The sequence below is a fragment of the Mya arenaria genome, chromosome 15 (assembly GCF_026914265.1).
Source record: "Mya arenaria isolate MELC-2E11 chromosome 15, ASM2691426v1".
Lineage (NCBI taxonomy): Eukaryota > Metazoa > Mollusca > Bivalvia > Myida > Myidae > Mya > Mya arenaria.
Window position 1 is genome coordinate 37181862 of NC_069136.1, and position 22108 is coordinate 37203969.

At 32.9% G+C, this 22108-nt stretch overlaps 1 long non-coding RNA gene across 2 annotated transcripts; it reads right to left on the minus strand.

The window, feature by feature from the left end:
• Window positions 1–3218: 3218 nt before the first annotated feature.
• On the minus strand, window positions 3219–20288 carry LOC128219044 (uncharacterized). Of its 2 annotated transcripts, XR_008258533.1 has the most exons (6): window positions 20158–20288; window positions 19479–19538; window positions 18878–18987; window positions 15705–15778; window positions 5329–5451; window positions 3219–4920 (listed from the first exon to the last, which is right to left on the minus strand). It is a non-coding gene; the product is annotated as an uncharacterized LOC128219044 (long non-coding RNA). The 2 variants fall into 2 exon arrangements; XR_008258534.1 differs by lacking the exon at window positions 18878–18987.
• Between the last annotated feature and the right edge of the window lie 1820 nt (window positions 20289–22108).

A 22108-nucleotide genomic window follows, 5' to 3' on the forward strand; every position in this document is an offset into this window, starting at 1 on the left:
CATTCAGATAAAGAAACAATACACCATCAGCTCGTGGGCATGTGCCTTTAACCTTCTGATAAAGAAATTATACATCATCAGCTCGTGTGCATGTGCCTTTAACCTTCTGATAAAGAAATTATACATCATCAGCACGTGTGCATGTGCCTTAAACCTTCAGATAAAGAAATGATACATCATCAGCTCGTGTGCATGTGCCTTTAACCTTCTGATAAAGAAATTATACATCATCAGCTCGTGTGCATGTGCCTTTTACCTTCTGATAAAGAAATTATACATCATCAGCACGTGTGCATGTGCCTTAAACCTTCCGATAAAGAAATGATACATCATCAGCTCGTGTGCATGTGCCTTTAACCATGTGTGCCTTTAACCTTCAGATAAAGAAACGATATATCATTAGCTCGTGTAAATGTGCCTTTAACCTTCAGATAAAGAAACGATACATCACCAGCTCGTGTATATACGTCTTTAACCTTCAGATAAAGAAACGATACATCATCAGCTCGTGTGCATGTGTCTTTAACCTTCAAATAAAGAAACGATACATCATCAGCTCGTGTGCATGTGTCTTTAACCTTCAGATAAAGAAACGATACATAATCAGCTCGTGTGTATGTGCCTTTAACCTTCAGATAAAGAAACGATACATCATCAGCACGTGTATTTTTGCCTTTAACCTTCAGATAAAGAAATGGTGCATCATCAGCTCGTGTGCATGTGCCTTTAACCTTCAGATAAAGAAACGATACATCATCAGCTCGTGTGCATGTGCCTTTAACCTTCAGATAAAGAAACGATACATCATCAGCACGTGTGTATGTGCCTTTAACCTTCAGATAAAGAAACGATACATCATCAGCTCGTGTATATGTGCCTTTAACCTTCTGATAAAGAAACAATACATCATCAGCTCGTGTATATGTGCCTTTAACCTTTAGACTTTAACCTTCAGATAAAGAAATGATACAACATTTGCTTGTGTTTATGTGAAGGAAATATTCCATCATAATTCGAACGATACCAAAACTATGTGGGCCTTTAATGACATAACAATAGATAAGTGAGTGTAAGTTGGTACTTTTGTACGCCTTTAATGACATAACAATAGATAAGTGAGTGTAAGTTGGTACTTTTGTACGCCTTTAATGACATAACAATAGATAAGTGAGTGTAAGTTGGTACTTTTGTACGCCTTTAATGACATAACAATAGATAAGTGAGTGTAAGTTGGTACTTTTGTACGCCTTTAATGACATAACAATAGATAAGTGAGTGTAAGTTGGTACTTTTGTACGCCTTTAATGACATAACAATAGATAAGTGAGTGTAAGTTGGTACTTTTGTACTCCTTTAATGACATAACAATAGATAAGTGAGTGTAAGTTGGTACTTTTGTACGCCTTTAATGACATAACAATAGATAAGTGAGTGTAAGTTGGTACTTTTGTACGCCTTTAATGACATAACAATAGATAAGTGAGTGTAAGTTGGTACTTTTGTACGCCTTTAATGACATAACAATAGATAAGTGAGTGTAAGTTGGTACCTGTGTACGCCTTTAATGGATTAACAATAGATTAGTGAGTGTAAGTTGGTACCTGTGTTCGCCTTTAATGACATAACAATAGATTAGTGAGTGTAAGTTGGTACCTGTGTACGCCTTTAATGGAATAACAATAGATTAGTGGGTGTAAGTTGGTACCTGTGTACGCCTTTAATGACATAACAATAGATTAGTGAGTGTAAGTTGGTACCTGTGTACGCCTTTAATGGATTAACAATAGATTAGTGAGTGTAAGTTGGTACCTGTGTACGCCTTTAATGGATTAACAATAGATAAGTGAGTGTAAGTTGGTACCTGTGTACGCCTTTAATGGATTAACAATAGATAAGTGAGTGTAAGTTGGTACCTGTGTACGCCTTTAATGGATTAACAATAGATAAGTGAGTGTAAGTTGGTACCTGTGTACGCCTTTAATGGATTAACAATAGATAAGTGAGTGTAAGTTGGTACCTGTGTACGCCTTTAATGGATTAACAATAGATAAGTGAGTGTAAGTTGGTACCTGTGTACGCCTTTAATGGATTAACAATAGATAAGTGAGTGTAAGTTGGTACCTGTGTTCGCCTTTAATGGAATAACAATAGATTAGTGGGTGTAAGTTGGTACCTGTGTACGCCTTTAATGACATAACAATAGATTAGTGGGTGTAAGTTGGTACCTGTGTACGCCTTTAATGACATAACAATAGATTAGTGGGTGTAAGTTGGTACCTGTGTACCCCTTTAATGACATAACAATAGATTAGTGGGTGTAAGTTGGTACCTGTGTACGCCTTTAATGGGATTACAATATATACGGCATTCTAGATAGCTGGTAAAGGTCCAGGTATCGATTACATGGTCAACAGTCGAGGCTCTAAACCCGACTGCAAACATAACGATTACATATTGATAAAGCCCAACTGTTAAAGATGTACTATTACTCCAAAATAAGATATAACACATTTAATACAGTTGTTTTAATATACTAAAAGAATGAATAAAGGTCAATATCAATGGTGCTTATGAGGATATCGAGTTTAATTTATAAGAAAGGTGCAGCAAAAACACGGTATTTCTACCTTCTGAGACGATAGAAGATCGCATCTTTTAGCATTCACCAATCATTTAATATGTTTACGTTTTCAGCTAATACATAAACGGTTATAATACTGTTAGCAGTAATTAGTTATTTTCCATAAAATAAATTTCACGTGCATTATTTAGCACGTTATTGCTATGTGTTTCACAAGATTTATACCCTGTGTACTGCTAAGATTTAGCATTCTCAAACATTTATTGTTGAATAAGATTTTAGCTGATAGCTATTTTCTATTTGTCTGAAGATGATGAAAAACATAATCTTATATATTCAACCTCAAGTCAGTTTCCTAGTCTGAATTTTGAGAGGATACAAAATGTATTCCTGGTGGGTACAACCTTTAAGGTAAAAGACAGACACAAATACATGCATGCCATATTTTTGAGAGGCTTTGCAGTGGATTTTAGTCTGAATTCCAGGGAATATTGGTCTAAAGTCCAGCGGATTTTGATCTTAATTCCAAGAGATTTTGGTCTGAATTCCAGGGGATTTTCGTTTAAATTCCAGGGGGTTTTGGTCTTAATTTCAGGGGATTTTGATATTAGACCAAGGGATTTAATGAAACTAAGCGCAATATCAACATTTATTATTTAAGACTAAATACAGAAATCTGAATGCATATTTACTTAAATTTATTTAATGATCTAGAAAACATACAATAAAGGAATAATTAATATATTATGAAATTATAATCAATTGTCAATGCATATGATAAATAAATAATACATAAAAAAACAAGACAGAATTTTTACAAATTTTACTTAGCACATTTACTTATTTTAATAAATGAATTATTATAGCACTGCGCATAGTAATATACTTTTCATTATTAATTTATTAGGTTGGGGATTCCCCCCCCCCCCCCCCTGGGGAATATATGGCATACACAAACCAAACTTACACTCTCAATTGTTTCAAATGAACATTATTATTTATTAACTATTTTGATTCAATTAGCATTCACATTTAGTCAAGTCACCATGATTTGCATTTGAATTTTTGCTATTTGTCACATTAGACATACCTTATATACTTCATTTGTACCAAAATTAAACAAATAACGATCTGTATTATATGATAGCACAGTTTGAAAAAAGAGAAAAAAATACTTTTATTACGTAATTAATTGCTTAAACATTAAACATACATTTTGTCCATCCTTTTCTTTTATGAAATTCAAAAGCCATTGCATTACTCTTCATATTGACAAACAAGAAATAAAAATAGTTCATGTATGTAATCATCTATTTTATTTAATTTAAACAATCATTTGATATCAATATAATTTAGTTCTTACAAATCATGTAAGTAATTTCACTTTCAATAAATTGAGAATTAATAAACAGTCGACATGCCAAATTCCTTTTATAGGACCTTGTCAGATGGAAAGCTATTATTAAGGACCCAAGTGATGTTTGTTCCTGCATCGGAACTGCCAATTAGAAATTTTGCATTGAATGTTACATATTTGGGTTAATTAAGGGCTATAATCCCTGTCCTGACAATTTTGAAGATAGAACTTAAGAAAAGTTATTGACTGGCTAAAAGAAAAATATAAAGTGAGGAATAAAGGCAATGTAATCTTTACAGATATACAAAAATGATTTACAGATACATATTTAGACTTATCGACATTTTACTTAATATCAAAAGGTTCTTACAAATTATTAATAATATTATTCTTCATATATATACACATTATTTAGTAAACAGTACTGTTTCAACAATTCAAACAAATACATAGTTACAAATCAAATGTTGCTGTATTATGGCAAACACTTGGTGTTCCATCAGTACTTTAACTGAACTGGAACCTCAGATCAACCCATAAAGAAATGGAGTCTAGTAACTTCCAACTCGCCTGCCTCTTGGAACAACTGGGCCATGATTTTACCAGTTACCAGTAAGTGTTCTTTTAGACCATCATATTGGTCAGAAATGTAATCAAACAAATCAAGACTGTCCGTAACTGGAATGTCGGACCAGTTTCAATACATAGGCCACACTTTTTTTATCCAACTCCTTCCAAATGATGGGTAGTGACATGGACATTCCTCAATCCAACTTCTGCAGTGACTTCATTCATTCCTTTAGTCAAATACGGACAGTGTGAGCTGTTGAGATAGACAGCTCCTGTGACATCACATTTTATTGTGAAGAATGTCCAGCATAGATGGCTTGTCATCTAATGTAGCTTGCAGCCTGCTCTGAAGCTTGTCCATAGCCCCATATGTGTGGCCAGTCATCCATAATATCCCCATTTTAATGATAATCTGAAAATAATCCCAAGCACATTTATATGCATATTTATTATATCATATCCGCTTCTATACACTTATCTTCTCTAGGATGTTCAAACAGGCTTGATGTGACAATACAAAATAAGAAGACAAATAAACAGCGAGATACTACAAGTATATTGAATTTTCTGTCTGATTTAAAATGATTTGTAATATAAACAGGACAGGTGAAACTTCCTATTCAACAAATATCTTTCTTTATTGTCATTTCCAAGCATTTTTTTATGATTAGATTATTTAATATTTCACAACTTAAATACTATCAGGAAGTCATAAGATTAACCATCTATATATATAATCATATATATATATATATGTATTTAATATATAAAAACAAGTCATTATACAATTGATATACACCAATTAAAAAGGTATTTATACTTCTGAAACACTGTTGCAAAAGCCACTGGGCACAAAGAGGTTAATGAAGGTTTTCCTGATGCCCTTTGAGGTTTCCCCACAATAATGAGAAAGACGACCTCTGAGAGAGATGGTGGTTATTTCCTGAAACATGAATATTTATACATGTTGTATATAATTTTCAAAAAAGGACACTTGATAATATACAGAATGCTGTACATAAAATTTATAAGTCCTGTAAATAAATGCTTTGGAAAAATCCCAGAACGTATAAACAGCAAAACCCAAAACCTCTTGATTTTGTTCTCAATTGGCCAACAGAGGAAGTAATTTTTTATTTTTTTTTCAAGAATCCATGAAAACCAGCGATATAAAACTGCTGACAAAAAATAAGATCATTTTCTTTAACCTTTAGTAATAGTTTAACCCACAAAACATTGGCTTTCAAACGAACATATGCAAATCTGCGATATGATCTATGTCAGCAGTCTTTTATCATTGGTTTGCAGATAATTACCCAAAAATTTGCTCTTTCCAAGACAAAAAAATAAAAAAGTTGTAAAAACGGTAAATTTGTGAGAGTGCAGCTTTAATAATAATTGATATATTCTTATAATGAAGCTGTTATGTGCTGAAAATAGAACCCAATGAAAAATAAGCATATCCTAATAAGCCTAGCTTTTTATGAAGTATTTACTGAATCAAATAGACATATAGGCAAATGACTGAAAAGCTTCCATAGTTAAAGCTGCACTCTCGCAGATTAAACATTTTGACAACTTTTTAATTTTTGTCTTGGAACAAGCCAATTTTTGCTACAATCCATGGAAACCAGTTATATAAGACTGCTGACAAAAAATTAGATCGCTGATTTTTATATTTAAGTTCATAAATTGATGTTTTATGCATTTTTCTTAAACCGTTAGTAAAGGGTTTAGGCTCTAAAACATTAATTTTCGAAAATATGAAAATCTTAGATCTGTTTTTTTTTATCAATAATCTTACATCAATGGGTTGCAGATATTTACGCAAAAATTTGCTCTTTCCAAGACAAAAATAAAAAAGTTGTAAAAATGGTCAATCTGTGAGAATGCAGCTTTAAGAGTATTTTTTAAACTTATAATGAAAGTCATTTGCATTTATTTAATATTTTTTTTTTTCAATTTTATTTTCTCAAATATACATGTACATCATACATATATTCATAAAGTATACAAAAGTCGTGTTCCAAATTCAATCATAAAGAAAATATTTATTTTTTTCTGTTTTTTTTTGGTGTTAGTTAAGAAAGTAAGAAATGTTAGATAGAAGAAGGCAAGAAAGCAATGTGAATGAAATTTACAGTCTTACTGTAAACTTGCGGTATTCAAGAATTAAGCTTGTTGAGTACTAGGATCCATCTACCATGAAACGTATGCAGTTTATTTTTGGCCATAGCTATTATCTTTTCAGATTGCAGTCTCTTTGAAAAATATGGAACAAAAGCCTCCAAGTATTTTGCAAGAAGTATAACTAAGTTAATTGCATATTCATAACTTCCATTTAAAGACCTAAAGTTACAACAAGAGGGCCATGATGGCCCTAAATCGCTCACCTGAGTAAAAGAGTTTAACCTTTGTTATTAATATAGCTTGTTTCTCAAAGAATATTGAACAAGAGCTGTCAAAGTATGTGACAAATGCCCCCCAATGTGACATTGATCTATGAACAAGTACATAAAAAGTTGATCTTGCCTTTATGTGTCAAATACATATTGCAAGTTATATTAAATTGCCTCTGAGCATAGAAAAAAAAACAATCATACTAAATGACAGCCAACACTCTTTATGTACCCATATTCAGCATTCCATTGTGAATAAACACTTAGTATATCTTTCACCTTAGAGGTAGGGACATGGGTCTTGCACACGACACGTTGTCTTGGTATGTCGAAAACATATGGCAAGTCATTTTAAAATCTGTCCATATAAGAGTAAGTCACAGCGCGGACACGACAGCCTATATTTTCCTTCAGGTTGCCATGGCAACCAGAGTTCTCCATGGAATTAATTTTTTTGAACAATTTTGAAAAAGCACCAACCAAGGATCATTCCTATGAAGTTTCATCAAAATTGTCCAAGCGGTTTAGGAGAAGAAGATGACTGTAACCAATTGTTGACACTTTTCCTTTAGGTTGCCATGTCAACCAGAGTTCTACATGGAATTAATTTCTTTGAACAATTTTGAAAAAGCACCAACCAAGGATCATTCCTATGAAGTTTCATCAAAATTGTCAAAGCGGTTTAGGAGAAGAAGATGATTATAACCAATTGTTGACATTTTCCTTTAGGTTGCCATGGGAACCGGGCCAAACAAAATTATGTGAACAAATTTAAGAGAGGTCCATGCAAGGACACTTCAAACCAAATTTGCTGAAGATCTATCAAGGGGTTCATGCGAAGAAAATGTTATTTTTTTTTCTCTAATTTTAGCTCTGCTGGCCCTTAAAAGGGGCCAAACAAAATTATTTGAAAAGACCTGACAGAGGCCCATGCTAGGATGCTTCAGACTTGAAGATCCATCAAGCAGTTAATAAGATCAGTTGTTTAAAGGTTTTCTATTGTTTGCTCTGGTGACCCCTAAAAGGGGCCAAACAAAACCATTTGAACAAAGTTGAGAGAGGACCATGTAAGGATGCTACATATCAAGTATGGAGTCATTCTGACCTTTACTTTCAGAGGAAAAGATGTTTAAGTGACAAGACAATGTAAAAACAAATGACCCCTGAGCAAGGCCAATTTGACCCCGGGACAATAATTTGAATACCTTTGGTGTAGGTCCACTAGGTAACACTATATACCAAATATGAAAGCTCTAGGTCTTATATTTTGGAGAAGAGGATTTTTAATGTTTTATTATATAAGACTATATAAAAATATTGAAAACCTAAGCCTATGAACACGGGGCGTGGCCAATTTTGACCCCAGGGCTAAAGTTTGAACAATCTTAATAGTGGTCCGATAAACAATGCTTCATACCAAATATCTAAGGCCTTCGCCTTTTGGTTTCGGAGAAGAAGATTTTATAAGTTTTCATCATATACATATATAAGGAAACCCATGACCGCCCGGGTGGGGACATTTTTTGACCCCAGGGCCAAAGATTGAACAATATTGGTACAAGTCAACTAGATGATATATCATGCCAAATATCTAAGCTCTTGTCACTACTTGATTTTACGTGTGTATCTATATATGTATATTTGTTATTAATTGTTGTATGTGGCCCATATTGAAAATTGGTATGTGTACTAAATATGTTAGCCAGTTTAAATTAAGACGTTACTTGTCTTTGTGAGTTTGGAGAAGATTTTTTAAGTTTTCACTATAGCACATATAGAGAAAACCCATCAGCCCCGGGGTGTGGCCAATTTTGACCACAGGGCCATAATTTGAACAAACTTCGTAGAGGTCCACTAGACGATGAATCATGCCAAATATCTAAGCTCTAAGCCACGTAAGTTCAGAGGAGATGATTTTTGAAGTTTTCACTATAAACATATAGAGAAAACCCATGCCCCCGAAGGGGGTGGGGCCAATTTTGACCCCAAGGCCATAATTTGAACAATCTTTGTAGAGGTCCACTAGACGATGAATCATGCCAAATATCTAAGCTCTAGTCCAAGTAAGTTCAGAGGAGAAGATTTTTGAAGTTTTAACTATAAACATATAGAGAATACCCTAACCCCCCTGGGCGGGGCCAATTTTGACCCCAAGGCCATAATTTTAACAATCTTTGTAGAGGTCCACTAGACGATGAATCAAGCCAAATATCTAAGCTCTAAGCAATGTAAGTTCAGAGGAGATTTTTGATTTTTTTTAATATAATCATATAGAGAAAATCCATGACCACCCAGGGGCGGGGCCAATTTTGACCACAGGGCCATAATTTGAACAATCTTTGTAGAGGTCCACTAGACGATGAATCATGCCAAATATCTAAGCTCGTGTCCACGTAAGTTAAGAGGAGAAGATTTTTGAAGTTTTAACTATAAACATATCAAGTATACCCATGACCCCCCGGGGCTGGGCCAATTTTGACCCCAAGGCCATAATTTGAACAATCTTTGTAGAGGTCCACTTGACGATGAATCATGCCAAATATCTAAGCTCTAGTCCAAGTAAGTTCAAAGGAGAAGATTTTTGAAGTTTTCACTATAAACATATAAAGAATACCCTAACCCCCCGGGGCGGGCCAATTTTGACCCCAAGGCCATAATTTGAACAATCTTTGTAGAGGTCTACTAGACGATGAATCATGCCAAATATCTAAGCTCTAGTCCAAGTAAGTTAAGAGGAGAAGATTTTTGAAGTTTTAACTATAAACATATCAAGTATACCCATGACCCCCCGGGGCGGGGCCAATTTTGACCCAAAGGCCATAATTTGAACAATCTTTGTAGAGGTCCACTTGACGATGAATCATGCCAAATATCTAAGCTCTAGTCTAAGTAAGTTCAAAGGAGAAGATTTTTGAAGTTTTCACTATAAACATATAGAGAATACCCTAACCCCCCGGGGCGGGCCAATTTTGACCCCAGGGCCATAATATGAACAAACTTTGTAGAGGTCCACTAGACGATGAATCATGCCAAATATCTAAGCACTAGTCCAAGTAAGTTCAGAGGAGAAGATTTTTTGAAGTTTTAACTATAAACATATAGAGCATACCCATGACCCCCCGGGGCGGGGCCAATTTTTACCCCAGGGCCATAATTTGAACAAACTTTGTAGAGGTCCACTAGACGATGAATCATGACAAATATCTAAACTCTAGGCCAAGTAAGTTCAGAGGAGAAGATTTTTGAAGTTTTCACTATAAACATATAGAGAAAACCCATGACCCCCCGGGGCGGGGCCAATTTTGACCCAAGGGCCATAATTTGAACAATCTTGGTAGAGGACCATTTGGTGATCCTACCTACCATATATCAACGGCCTAAGCCTTGTGGTTTGGGAGAAGAATATTTTTAAAGTTTTTCCTTTCCATTGCCATGGCAACCAGAGTTCTGCATGGAATTCAATTCTTTGAACAATTTTCAAAGGGGACCACCCAAGGAACATTCCTGTGAAGGTTGGATGAAATTGGCTAAGCGGTTTATGAGGAGATGTCGTTTAAAGTAAAAGTTTACGGACGGACGGACGACGGACGGACGCCGGACAAATTGTGATCACAAAAGCTCACCTTGTCACTATGTGACAGGTGAGCTAAAAAGTGACCTCACTGTAATTTATTGTCGAAATATCAACCTCAAATAAGCGTGTTATTTTGTTCCAGAATATTTGGGTGGAATGGCATTCCCAAAACATATGTTTGTTCGAATCTATATACATTGAGCAAAAATCACATAGACTGCAAGAACTAATATTGTATCGATAAAGTTTGCTATTATCAGGCAGTATTCTAAGAAGAATTTTTCCAGTTTAGATCATTTACGCTTAGTAAATCTGCCTCCCATATTCCTTCTTTCACATTTTGCACTGGTTTTGGGTTTAAAATGAGTTCCTGGTACACCAGCTTGCATATTTTAGTATTTTCAGTCACCTTATTTAAAAAAAAAACGTAGGTACATTGTAATTCATTTCCTCTAATTTTACTTTTAATTTCCAATTTTGAGGAATACACTTCAAAAGCGTGTAATATTTCATGTAATCATGTTGGTTAATATCGTATAGTCTGTGTAGATCCTCAAAATTGTAAAACTGCTTTTGTTGAAAGTTATACAGATGCTCAATGTATTGTACTTTGCTGTACCAATTCTTATAGAAAAATGTGTCATCGTTTTGTTGTCTAATGTAACTATTGTTCCAAATAATTTCTTTCGCTATGAAGTTTACTTCTTTTCTAAATGTTACACTTGCCCATGATTTAATTATATCACGAAGAAATTTCGATTTTATTTCAAGCCTATCAATTTTATTTGGGTCTAGATTACATTTGAAAATAAAAACTTTTCCAAATCTAACCATCATATTTTCATATATTTTTACCTAATTTGAATCTTTTTGAAACAGCATTCGTTTAACCCAACTTGATTTAATTGCACATTCGAATTTCAATATGTCTAGCATTTTTAAAATGTTATGGGCTGAAAATAGAACCCAATGAAAAATAATCATATCCTAATAAGCCTAAGCTTTATATGAAGTATTTACTGAATCAAACAGACATATAGGCAAATGACTGAAAAGCTTCCATAGTTAAAGCTGCACTCTCGCAGATTAAACATTTTGACAACTTTTTAATTTTTGTCTTGGAACAAGCCAATTTTTGCTACAATCCATGGAAACCAGTTATTTAAGACTGCTGTCAAAAAATTAGAACGCTGATTTTTATATTTAAGTTCATAAATTGATGTTTTATGCATTTTTCTTAAACCGTTAGTAAAGGGTTTAAGCTCTAAAACATTAATTTTCGAAAATATGAAAATCTAAGATTTTTTTTTTTACCAACAATCTTACATCAATGGGTTGCAGATATTTACACAAAAATTTGCTCTTTCCAAGACAAAAATAAAAAAAGTTGTAAAATTGGTAAATCTGTGAGAATGCAGCTTTTAGAGTATTTTTTAAACTTACAATGAAAGTCATTTGCATTTATTTAATATAAGTATGAAAACTAATGTGTTATTTATTCTGAACTCCTTTATAAAAATGTAGGACAAAACATCCCATGTCATTTTTGAATAAGGGGACAAAACATCTCCAACCCATTTAGACAGGGTTGACAAAACAACCCAGATCATTTTGACATGGTGGACAAAATAACCAGAAAAATATTGGCAGTTCAAAAAGTTAAGACCCCCCTCCCATCCTACCAACACTTGAAAGATTAAAACTAATTGGTCATTATCAAGATGTGTTTTATTACCCCCAATAAACACCCTTTTTCACTTAATTTATTAGGTTTAGAAATGTTACTATGGAGATCTTTATCACAGCATAAGGAAGACACAGTGACTTTAATCATAAGGATTTGCTACAAAGCTACAGTATAATATTAAGTTCAGCATTATGATAATCCTTACTTCAAAACACTCTTCTTAAAAAGGTGTTCAAGGCCAAAATCTAATATTCATATTCATTACAGGCTGCTTTGCATGACAATTATTAATTTTAGATATTTGCTTTAAGCAATTTATTTTTAATTATAAAAACACCTTCTCATAGTTTTCAGTTTTCATCTTCATTTTGATATTGACATGTTAATATTAAAGGGGCCTCATGTGTTTTTAATATTTACATTAGTCTTATATTAAAGCTGCAACCTCACAGATTGAACGTTTTGACAACTTTTTTTTTAAATTTTTGTCTTCGAACAAGCGAATTTTTGTGTAAATATCTGCAAACCAGTGATAAAAGACTGCTGACAAAATATCAGATTGCAGCTTTTCATACTTCCGTCCAAATTGATGTTTTATGCATTTTTCTTAAACTGTTAGTAGCAGTTAAAGCGCCCCAGTTTAAGCTGTAAAACATTAAATTTGGAATGGAAATATCAAAATCTGAAATCTAATCTTTTGTCAGCAGTCTTTTATCACATAAGCAAGTATTTACGCAAAGAAATTCTTATACATAAAGTTTAAACAAAAAATAAAAAAATTGGAAATCAATACATACACAAGTTGACTAACATATATTTTGAATATAAACCTTAAATTACTTTCCAAAGAATGCATTTAAGGAAAGTTACTTACTGAAAACAAGACTGTAACAATGCATGTATATTAAAGTGAAAACGCACATATTAAATGACTGGTGGATTCTTAAAAATAATGAGATTATGTATTTTAAAATTGTAATCCTTTATAATTTTTACTCTTTCTGTTTTTAAAAAGGATGTAACCCTAACCAAATCATTTTATTTTTGGCCCTACTATAATACAATCAAGAATTTAGCCCCACATTCCAGAATGCAGGGCTTAAATGGTTGTGTTATCATTTTGATCACTAAAATGACATCATTGACAAAATAAGGATTAAAAAATCTTTGTTTGGCCTAACTGACCCTATTTTTTGTTTTTTGGTGTTTTGATCAATATGTGCTTTTTTAGTAAAGACCTTAATAATACCCTGATATAGGTCAGTTTGCTAAAGAAACATGGTCCTAAAAAACAACAAAAAAACAGTTACCGTATGCCTACCTTTTTTTGATATTTAAATGAAAACTATGAATACTTTTTTTGGCCTAAGCAACAATTTTTTGTTTGAAGCCAGATGTGCATACTGTGTATTTTTTACTTAATTACATTGTATTGTCTGCGAATTACCAATATCAAATCCACTGTCCTATTTAACAGGATAATGGTTTTGATATTGGTCCCATGTATTATCATTATTAGAAATGTAGGAATTTTATTCAAGACCATTTGCAAGATGTGTCATGTTTGGTGTCAATATTATGCTTGAATTATCATATTTTATATTTGTCATTGTTAGATATTTAATTTGTATAAGAAAATGATGAATAATAAAACCTTTTAAGTTTTTTCCTCAGTTGGTAAGAATTACACCTGTTGTTGTTGTTGGGTTAATAAAAGTCTGCTTGCCTGTGGCTCCATTATGGCTTGACCCTGTCACACCCCCTAGTGTGACTGAAACATATTTGTGACAAAGGGGGATCCACCTACAATGAATATCAGTATTTATTTTAGCTCCACCCCTTTTACTTGACCTGACGTCGCCCCTTTCACTGAACCTGACATTTGATTGGCTGAATGAATATGCGTTTTAAAGGTTTCCTTATGACTGACAGCCCCCACCCCCCACAGAGAAAGACTGGTCATTTGAGACAATCACAATCATATTTTGAAAAGGGGGCTATATGGGTGACTATGAATTGGCTTGTAATTGATTTAAGATAATGATCATTATCTGCAGTTATGCACTTAAATTCATAAAAAAATCATGTTCCTTATACTATGAAAATTTTGGAAGAAATACATGACTGTCAATTTAGAATTGAACTTAATTTCCATGTAAATATCCTTAAATGGTATAACATGTCGAAGGCAAAATGTAGATTTTCACAGATTGATACAATTGCTAAAAGGCATGTTCATTTTTTCAAGATAATGACATTAATAGAAGGTTTCTACTTTGTGTAAGGTTTTCTGAATTTAAACATTTTGTTTTGTCTTCAAGTCTCTTAACATTACCAAATAAAAAGAACTGTCCTCCAGTTTGTATTATGTAGAATAAGATGTAATTTGGAAGTAACTGTAATTTGTTACAAAGATGGTTTAACCAAAACTTAATGAAAATCCCACATTGATTTTGTGCATTTATTTATATATATATATATATATATATATACATATAGCCCGCAATAGTTGTAGCCCGGAATTACAGCTATTCTGGTTTTCCCAACCTAATACTACGGTAGCATCATAAGCCACTCACAGACTTTGATTGAATTGGTAAAAGACAAAAAATAAATATTTACTTTCTTAGTGTTACAATGCAAAAGATACTGGGCCTACTTTCTATCGAGTAAAACATTCTTAATATATAAAGCTTTTTTCCATTTGCCAAATAATGGAAAATTATTTGAACTTGATTTTGAAAAATAATTATTCTTTATCCTGACTATATAATTATTTAGTCTTTAAAACAGACTCTCTTCCTTTTAAACTCTAAAATATCTTTAAAAATAAAATAAAATACATTTAAACCCATTAAGATTTAATTAATTATTTAAACAGGCCAGTCTGCACTGCTTTTTCAGTAAGGATTTTAGTCAAAATCATATATTCGTAAGAACAAGACAGTACACCATAGGTAATTATGACCCCCCCCCCCCCCCCCCCTCCCATAATTATCCATATTATGCATATTTGTATACATGTATTAGCTAGACAATATACAACGATAAGTGTATTGTATATATTAGTGAGCAAATAAATGCATTAATAAATAAATAAATACAGATTTATACCGGTAAATAGATTTATAAATATAAATATTTTAGGAAAGATAAACATTAGATAAAAAATATTATCAAAGCCTTTCTAAATAGCCAAATTGTATTGGCTGGTGGGATTACTCAAAATTACCGTGCATGGCCGCTTACAACCAATTAAATATTTTCAATAGCTCTGAGAATGATTCATACAATCTTTGATATGATGTCAGTTTTTTTTACATGGCATGGCTTGACTTGATCAATATAAATTTTATATTAATATTATGACTTGCACCATTCACATGACTTTTCATATATATGTTCTTTAAGTTTTGTGTGATAATATATCTTTTGATCTAAATTTGTGATTCAAAAACTTAAACAAACATATATATTTACTGCTTCGGAATCACACTTGACACACAAGACATGTTAAAATGGATTATTGTACTCACTGTTTTTTAATTTAAGTTTATTCATCAAACTCTGTCACTCTAGCTGTCTCTGTATTATCAGCATCACACATCAACTAAAAAAATAAATAATAAGAAATATAACAAGAAAGGTTCAAGTAGTTAAAAAATATATTGGCTGTCATTGGACATAATATAACAATTTACCATGATTCCATGAAATATTTTTACAAACTAGCAAACCCGAACTCTTTAGTATTTTTTTTTAAATCTTTGTGAGATTTTGCATAAAGCATCTATCTTTGTTAATTTACCACATTAAAATTAAAATATATTGTTTAACTGTACTTTTATTTATTTTATAAATATCTTATATGTTGTGCACCAGTCAATTGTAACCACGGCGCCCCCAGGTCCGTAAATAGCGGGGACTTTGACTTTTGGTCCAGCCAACCCTGGGTATAATCCCCCCCCCCCCTGCGGGGACGAACTGATGGTAAAACCCCGGCCAAATGCCCCCGCACTCCAGAGTCTGAGACTCTATATAAGGCCCAATCTCGGCTAAATTTGGCTATAAGACAACACCAACACGGTCACCCGGCCCTGCGGGGCCACCTAGAAAGTAAAAACATGGCCCATATCCCCGGCTATTCCCAATATACAATGTCTACAATGCATTGAAACTAACTAACTGAAGTACCACATAGTTTACAATTAATTGATTTTTCACAGTTTTTGCATTAAAAAAAGATTACTAGGTGTGTATACCTAGTATACTTAATTTGTATGCATGATTGGCTAGTTGATGTTATCACTTGATGTTACCAAGCTAGGTAAATATTAATTAAATAGACATATGTAAACTTTCGTAGCAGTGGATACAACACTGGACTGCAATTTTGGCGACCACAGTTTAGCTGTCTCCGTGGCCTAGTGGTTAAGCGTCCGCCTACGGAGCGGGAGGTTCGATCCCTGGCCGCGTCATACCAAAAGACGTTAAAAATTGGTACAAGTAGCTCCCTTGCCTGGCGCTCGGCATTTAAAGGGTAGTGCTTGGAAAAGTGGTGTTATCAGTACTGGTTTAACCCAGGAAAGTTGTACCCCGTGTATCGGTGCTTTACACCGAGCATGTAAAAGAACCAAGGGGTCTCTTCGAAAAAGAGCTAGGGTATTGCAACCGGACTTCCTTGTATCCCACAACTGTCTCTTCATTGTGCTGTCCCTTCAGCAAATCAAAGGACCCCATTGGAAATAAGTGCTTGCACTTTCACGGGTTATCCTTGACCGCAAGGTCTAAAGAAATACATACAAAATCATGTCACCATGTGACTTTCTCTTCAAATTCTGTTAGAAAATATAATGTTCTTTTTTTAGGTTACATCTTATTTTTCTATAATATTTACTTTCATAATTTCCTACAAAGACTTTTGTCAGTTATTCTAATTGCAATTGAGTGTTTTGACATTTCTGATAAGATTTTACTGTTTCCTTTTCTTAATTATTATCAGTTTATTATCTCGGATCATAATCATAAACCTTACTCTTTTAGACTTTGACACTTCTCAATTATCTCAGACTTAATCTAATTGTAAATTTTACTTTTTGACAATAATTATTTTTGAGTGACATTTTCTAAAATCTTCGATCATTATCTTTTTATCACTTAATTCTGATTGGTAACTTCTACTCTTTAAGTTAGTATATAAGTATGTACATTTTTCATTTAGAGACAGGAGAAATATATACATTAGAGATACATATAGACTAGGAACTTTGTACTTCTTCTTTTACTAAGGAAATATCTTTGAACTACTTTTTTTGTGACTATATAATTAATTTACTTACTTCCATAACTTAATATATCACATGGACTATTGAATGTTTCGTGTTAAATAAGTCTTTGGATTTATCTTTGTTAACTTTTCAACTTAAATGTGGAATTAATAAAGAACCAACTTTTAAAGATCTTAATTGGACTTGAGTTGTTAATCAAAGTGAACCATTAAAACGTGATCTGAACTTAAACGGTAACTCGCATATGTCAGCTCATTCCCCAAATTAATGGCCAACTGCATGTGCCCCTTAGACAGTGTGGCTTGGGCTCGGTGACCACCCTACTATACCGGAGTGTATATACTGGCCCATTCCCGACGCTGCACAACTTAACTGGGGTGCGCGGTACCACATACATACATACATACATACATACAGTTCGAACCCGGTCTCTGATTTTTTTCTTTAAATTTTGATATTTTTTTAACAATTATGATATCAAAAGGTTAAACATTTTATTGAATAATTTTCCTGTATACTGGGACTGACCCTACTGTTTGTATAGTCCATTGGTTAAAGAAAATAGATTAAAAAAGTGAAAAAATAATTGTAAAGTGTGTGGTTAAGGTAGCACTACCCTTAATGAAAACTTCCACTTGAAATGCTTCAATTTTAATGCTTTATCCTTTATTGTTAAGCACAGACCTACACATCTTTTGTGGGTTCATGTGAGCAGTTCAACTTCAAAGCAACCCAGAAGCATCTTTTTATTTTCCATTCCATTAGCTTACATTTTTCTACAGTAGTTTTATTAAAAAATAGTTATTTTTTTCATACCGAAGGTATAACATACTGCTTTTTTTGCATTATGTTCCAAAAAGGTTAAAGATATTCAGTGTTCTGCCAAGGATGCGCCCTTGCGCCATTGGCGCAGAAAAAATCGTGATGGCGCAACGAAATACCTGTAGACGGGCCGATTGGCGCACCCGTTTTTCGAAAAGCCGTTTTGACTTAATCAAAATTTTAAGAGCCGTTTAGGCTTAATCAATTTCTTTTTCTGATGAAACATTAAATATGAAATTTCAAAATAACAGTAAACCCCAACTGTCAATGTATTCATTCGATAACAACGATTTTCATTGGTCCGTTTACATGTAACTATCCAACCGCGAGGTATTTTTTTTACCAAATTCAATGTCATCATCATGGCTGAGAAAAAGAAAACAACTCAAATTGGAGGGGGGAGATATAAACAAATTCGATTTCAATGAGGCCCTGGTGCATTAAAGGAATGCAAAACAGAGGAAAATGTTCCTGGGTGGAATTCCGCGTATCTAATGGCCCCAAGGACCCCCCCCCCCCCAAAAGAAAAAAAAAAGAAGTAGAAGAAATAAATAAAAAAACAAGATATTTTAATTTTTTTAGCTGATTAAAAAAGATACTCATGTGCTTTTGGGCCAGTTTTTCTTCTACGGCAGTGTGCTTTTGACCCCAAAAGTTCCCCAATGTCCGAAATGGTTTCAGCCCTCCAGCTGCCAGGTCAATCACATCCCTGATAAAGCATAACAACACATTGACACATGAAACTGTTTATTAACATATATCATTGTGTCTCATTTGTGCCAAGTTTAAAGTTTTTCTAAATGTTGAATGGATCTGTCCAATACTTGAGAATACTGATGTCATGTGGATGTTACACCATGTATATAATGGGTAAATAAAACACTCATTTAAAAGTTTTCATTTTTCCCCTGGAAAAGGTCATGGCCCTTCACTTTTGTAAATGGCCCCTAATTTTCATGACTGCTGGGCCATTCGGCCCCATCTTTTTCAATCCTTGGCAGAACACTGCGATAGTATTAGGCAAAATATATTAAAACATACTTTGTGGTTTGCTTTACTGTCATGATATTATTTCAAAGTCTGAAGCAGTTAAATATTCCTAAAAATCCAATAAAGAAAAAAATCCAATTCTAGGATCACAATACACATGATATCATATTGGAAATCATGATTAAAAAGATGTTTTCTTGTTAACATTACCAGACAATAAGACTCTTTCCTGCCTTTCCTCATCATATTGCTCTCAACAATCTGCATAACCTGAAATTATATTTGAATAATGCAATACTTAACTTTGTCATTATCAACTATGACTGTAAGTCTTGGTATAAAACCTTTCAGTTCCCACAGTCTTTGATATTCTTCAAGATATATTACAAAATATATTACAAAAGGAAAAGGAAAATCGTTACTGTGCATGATATCTGATCTGCTTTCATTGCCACAATTGATGAATATAAAATTTGGACAAATGGAAGCAACTCTCTCAATTAGAATCTGACATTGCATTAAAAATGTTATGCATCAGTCATTTATAACCACAAACACTTGACAAAGTACCATAATGAACCAAACATACATAAAATAACATTCAAATATTCGTCTTTGATATTTCAAACGTCAAAGTAAAATCACAGGTATCTGAATCATTGCTTGTCACAAAAATGTTGTTTAAAACCATTTTGGGTATATACAATGAGATAAACAACACATCTGAAGCTATTTAGTGTCTTTAATATACAAAAAAGAAACAAGTGACAAACAACGATTCAGATGCCTGTGAGTAATTTAAGTAAAATCATATTATCTTTTACTGTTAGCATACTTGATCCCAATCCTTTCGTACCACAGCGACACATCATGGTGACGGAGTACTTACAAAGTTGACTTGAGGCTGTTTATCCATGTCGACATATTAGAAGTCCAAGTTATAATCCTTGATTATACTAGTTATTATACTAAAACGGGAGCTTAAAGGGATATCCGGAAATAAAACTAGTTGAAATGGTCGCAGTCAACAGTTTCATGGTTTACTTTACGGAAAAATTTAAGGGTGTATAGATTCCAATGGTCAGACTGTGAGCGTGTATAGAATATAACGTCGACCTCCGAGGAGAAGAAACTTGTGTAAAGATATTAAAAAAATGGAAATTGTGTCACTGGTTGAGTTAGAATGCTTCAGGTAATTTTTGATATGATTTATTGCATTCAAATTCATTAAAAGATGCTTAAATCTTATCGTTAAGATATCGGCACAGAAGTGTTAGCTTGGAATTGGATGGATACAATGTCAGGACACAGGTAAACAATAAAAAAACTTCAAATTTATTTCTAAATAAATAAATAAAGGTAATCTTTTAAGAAATTAAGGAAAGTTGAAATGTTTTCCCATTAAAATTTATTGCCAGAACCTCCAATTGGATTTAGCCCATTGCCAATGTTACCAATTGGAAGATTCCAATGGGACAATGTTCCAATTGGAGTTTTCCAATTTCCTGATTTCTCCCATATTGAATAGTGGGAAATATCCAATTGGAAAAATTGGTCGACGGGATTATTTTTTACAAAAAATGATTAAAAGTACTATAAACGCACTTTTTCTAGATAACATTTTAACCATTAATGATAATGATTGTTATTTATCACTAATTTCTTTTTTGAAAATGTGGGATAATTTTCCAACAAAAAAATGTTGGGCTGATTTTCCAATTGGAAAAACCATTTTCCAATGGGAAGGCCATTTTCCAATGGGAATCCCATTGGAAAACTTTCCTTTAAATGCAGAAAAAACATATTTCTAAATCAAATTTCAGGAAACAAAAAATATCTCTTATAAGTATTACCTAACACATTTTAAAAATACAAAAATAAAAAAACATTGGGTGAAAAACAAAGAAAATAAGTTTGCAAAAATTCCGGATTTGCAAACTTAATCCGGATGCTGTTAGTAGTAAGATGATTGAACTATTTAGAGGAGTAAGATATTGAACTATTATGAGTAATAAGATATTGAACTATTTAGAGGAGTAAGATATTGAACTATTAAGAGTAGTAAGATATTGAACTATTTGAAGTAGTAAGATATTGAACTATTTAGAGGAGTAAGATATTGAACTATTAAGAGGAGTAAGATATTGAACTATTTAGAGTAGTAAGATTTTGAACTATTTAGAGGAGTAAGATGCTTGAACTATTTAGAGGAGTAAGATATTGAACTATTTAGAGTAGTAAGATATTGAACTATTTAGAGTAGTAAGATGATTGAACTATTTAGAGGAGTAAGATATTGAACTATTGAGAGTAGTAAGATATTGAACTATTGAGAGTAGTATGATATTGAACTATTTAGAGTAGTAAGATATTGAACTATTTAGAGGAGTAAGATATTGAACTATATAGAGGAGTAAGATATTGAACTATTTAGAGGAGTAAGATATTGAACTATTTAGAGGAGTAAGATGATTGAACTATTTAAAGGAGTAAGATATTGAACTATTTAGAGTAGTAAGATATTGAACTATTTAGAGTAGTAAGATACTGAACTATTTAGAGTAGTAAGATATTGAACTATTTAGAGGAGTAAGATATTGAACTATTTAGAGTAGTAAGATATTGAACTATTTAGAGTAGTAAGATACTGAACTATTTAGAGGAGTAAGATATTGAACTATTTAGAGGAGTAAGATAATTGAACTATTTAGAGTAGTAAGATATTGAACTATTTAGAGGAGTAAGATGATTGAACTATTTAGAGGAGTAAGATATTGAACTATTTAGAGGAGTAAGATATTGAACTATTTAGAGTAGTAAGATATTGAACTATTTAGAGG